Raw genomic sequence first — 4,299 nt, forward strand, 5'->3', positions numbered from 1 at the left:
AAATGGAATTCCAACAGATTAAGATAGGGTCATAAATGCAATATTCCCATGCTAGAACCCTAGTCTTGCAGCCACTAGGGTGCAAAGTAGAAACTCACATTGGACAAAGAAAACCAAGGAAATTAAAGGATGGTGTGGAAGGTATGGACTTAAAATAGAAAACAATGAAAAGCGTAGACCAGAATCTGGGTCTTCCCAGATGAAAACCCAGTATCAATCATACTTTTAGAGGCACAGAGAAATCATGACAGCTAGGAAAATCTGATGCTCAAATAAAATATGGAAAATGAGGAGAAAACAGACTCAGAAATTTTAGTGACTTTATGTGCTGGCTGAATTTCATTTTTGTACTGTCAGCAGAATTATATTTTGTGGACTTCAAATAAACTTGTTATTTATTTGAACTAGACATTTTATTATTATGTTCATTGAATGATTTCTAAGTAGAAATGACAATACCAGTTGGTCCATGTTCTGATAAAAATTAAGTATTTCAATATTTCTATTAGCTATTCCAACTGTTATAAAATTATATATTTTGTAGCTTTAATTTGTTCCTAATGACTGAAGATTTTGAGCACCTGTTCATGTTTATTGGTCGTTATTTATCTTTATTTAGAAGTATGCAAGACCTTGCCCATTTTAACTGGATTGTTTGCCAATAGAATTTTTATAGAATGGTTTGATATGCAGTGTAAATATGAATCTTTTGCCAGACATGTATTGCAAATATTTTCCCCAGATTGCGGTTTGTCTATTTTCTTACCAGTGGCTTATTTCGGGCAGAAATATCTCATTTTGATGAATATAACTTACCATTTTTCCTTAGTAATTTTTTCCCCTGCTCTAAGGAATATATACTTGCTCCAAGGTTGCAAAGACATTCTCTTAAAGTTTCAATTTAAGACTTTATTTAGGATTTTATATTTAGGTCTATGATTACTTTTATATATTAAATATATATAAAATATATATTATATGTATATATAAGCGTTGATGTTCATTTCTTCATTTCTTTTTTGAAAGGTAACTGTTTTTTCTAGCCATTTTTTAAATAGAAATATGGATTTTTAAAAATACTATTTGGTGTTTTCAATTGGATAATTTCTAAAGACTTGTCTTCAAGTCTATTGATCCTTTCCTTTGCTATTTTAGTGTGCTGCTATATTTGTGAATTGAATCCTTCATTTCTTTATTTGTACTGTTTTCATCTGTTAATTAAATATTTTATTTATTAGTAAATATTCTACATCTCCCAATAAATGCCTTAATAAATTTGTCACAGTTTCTTATCTGAAAATTCCAAAACCCAGGATATCCATGCATGTTTGAATTTACTGTTTCCTCTCTTGACTATGATTCACATTTTTGTGCTTATTCATGTTTAGAAATATATTTGCAGTACTTGCTTCTGCTGCATATATACTAAAATTGGAATAATACAGAGAAGAGTAGTATGGTCCCTGAACAAGGATGGTATGAAAATTTGTGAAAGGTTCCATATTAAAAAAAATTAAATATACTTACTTGTCAGACATTTAATATAAAAATATACAGTACATTAAGAAGGAAATATTTTGTTTGGGAAAGTGTGCATGTCTAATTCTGCAAGGTCTCTGAAATTTGGGCAGAGTTTAATTATATTTCATCTGACTCTGAATGTGTTTCAGGTTTATCTGTTTGACTCACCAGTGGCATCAACGGTTTAAGGAAAGAATGATGATGCTTTCTTCATCAAAGCTCAGGATTTTAGCACCAAGAAAATTTCAGCAAATCTTTATGCATTCCAGATGCCAACTTCTAATAAACATTGGTATACATAAATATTATTTATTCAATTTTTTGGAAAAATATAATACAATTTAAAACAAATACTGAATCATATAATGTTCTATTGAGTTGTTTTTAATTTCTATCATTAATGATTTATTTCTTATCATTCACCCAAATGGCATTTTTCCTTATGCAGTACTATGATCAGATATTTTATTCATTTCCCAACTAAAAAAATGCACTGTAAAATTGTCCTATATAAAAGATGGAGTAAAACACAGAAATTCACAACAGACACATTCATTTCAGAAATGAATTAGCAATTAAACCAATGCAATTAATCCTACATTTAAATTTGTATCTCAGCCATAATTCTCAGTGGTACATGTCTAATGTTACAATAAATTTGTAGGGAAAGCCAGGAACCATTTGATTCCTTCTTTTTTTGTACTTCAAAGTAGATTGTAAAAAGCACATTCAGGTTTCTGCTTGAATATATAATGATACAATGGGACATGCTATGAGGAAATATTGCCTACTGCTATTCAAATCAGAACAGTGTGGTGAAGAATCTGAGTTTCAGAGATCTCCTATTGTGTTTTCTTTACAGTGCTTTCCTTTACAGCATTATTCAATAGGTAGACATGATATTCATTGTTCAGGTGATGTCCAAAGATGACAATTAAATAGTGGCCTTGCATTTAGGATTGCTTATGCCTCTGCAAGTAATTTGTCAGCGATAATAGCAGTTATAGTTCAGTGAATGCTTATAAATTGTCATGTACATGACACAGGCATAGCATATATAATCTTACTTAGTCTTCATTACAACTCTGTGAATTACATTTTATTGTTCCCATTTTATGAATAAAGACAGATAATTTAATTGACTTGAGCCAAGTTACATAGTTACTAGGCAACAGGGCCAGGATTTAAATGTAGAACTGTCTGATTTTCTACCTGTATGATGGGTGAATAGGAACCAAATCCTAGACTGCGTTGTAAACAAGAGCATGCTAAACACTGCCTGAATATGCCTCCTTACTGTAAAAGAAGTTCAGCAGGCACAAACCAGCATAATTAAACAATAAATAGACATGATATGTTTAAAAAGTGTTGCTTTGCCCTCAAAGGGAAACTGAATCCTAAAGAAAGCTTGTTAGTTGCTCTTCTCCTCATGGTAACATTCAGCAGCAACAATGATCAAAACAACCATTAATTATATACAAACTTATGCACTGTAAATATGATAGAATGTTTCACCAGCAAATATTTCATGATTAAAAAACATCATGAAGTTATAATTATTTTCAGACATAGAGAGGTAGCTTAAATAATAGCTTATTTTCATTATAAGCAAGCACAAGTAGATCTTATTTTCATTATAAGCAAGCACAAGTAGATCTTCCCTTTTCCCTTCCTTCTGTAGATATGAATACTAGTACCTTGTAAGAATTCATTTAAATGCACAAAGTCTCGAAATTTAAAGGTAACAAAATACAGCCAGGAACGTGTTTATACATGGGGAACCATTTACTTCCTGTATTTTTAATATTTTGTATTTTTGTTCTTGGTGTATGCTAATTGCATTCCCAGAAGTTATCAGATTCTTCTTGCTTTAATACATTTCTAGGGACTTAAATGACTCAGTGCATTCTTCCTTTTCCCAACAGCATGGTAACAAATTATAAAACTTAGAGTTGGATTCACCAAATTCTAAAAACTATTTCACAGTTCATAGGAGAGTGATAAATGAAGCTTTCTAACATGTTAGTCAATATCCCATCAACCACATTAGCTCAGCTGTAGATAGCTCAGCATGCATCAATGACAGACACTATCATGCTCCTGATTCTGTTTTGTTCTATTTGTTTGTTTAATTTAAATTTCCTAAGCAGGGAATAGAGTGTTATGAGCTATGACAGGCACATATTTGCAGATATCAGACTAGTTTTCTCTTGAGAGGAGCAGATGTTCAGCATAAAACAACGGATAATTTTTTATTGTTGAAATATATGAGATAAAATAATTCCTCCCTTTTTTGTATTTTTTAAAATTTTGTATTTGTTCTTTTTAGTTATACGTGACAGTAGAATGTATGTTGCCATATTACTCATACATGGAGTGTAACTTCCCATTCTTGTGGTTGTACATGATATGTAGTTTACACTGGTTATTTATTCACAAATGAACATAGGAAAGTTATGTCCCAGTTATCCCACTCTTCGGCATACACTCAAAAGACTTAAAAATCAGCATACTGTTGTGACGCGGCCACATCAATGTTTACAGCAACTCAATTCACAGTAGCTAAGTTATGGAACCAATTTAGGTGCCTTTCAACAAATGAATGAATAAAGAAAATGTGGTATATATACACAATGGAATATTGCTCAGTAATAAAGAATAAAATTATGGCATTTGCTGGTAAAAGGATAGAACTCGAGACTATCATCCTAACCATTGTAAGCCAATCCCAAGAAACAAAGTCCACATGTTCCCTCTGATATGTGGATGCTAACACAC

General features: G+C 31.4%; 1 non-coding gene across 1 annotated transcript; it reads left to right on the forward strand.

Moving 5' to 3' along the window:
• Nucleotides 1–1,405: 1,405 nt before the first annotated feature.
• On the forward strand, nucleotides 1,406–1,508 carry LOC124080358 (U6 spliceosomal RNA). The gene has a single exon (XR_006847665.1). It is a non-coding gene; the product is annotated as a U6 spliceosomal RNA (small nuclear RNA).
• Nucleotides 1,509–4,299: the final 2,791 nt, after the last annotated feature.

This window comes from Marmota monax, unplaced genomic scaffold (genome assembly GCF_021218885.2).
Source record: "Marmota monax isolate L192 unplaced genomic scaffold, Marmota_monax_Labrador192_F-V1.1 WCK01_AAM20220418_F8-fsc00246, whole genome shotgun sequence".
NCBI classification, from domain to species: Eukaryota; Metazoa; Chordata; class Mammalia; order Rodentia; family Sciuridae; genus Marmota; species Marmota monax.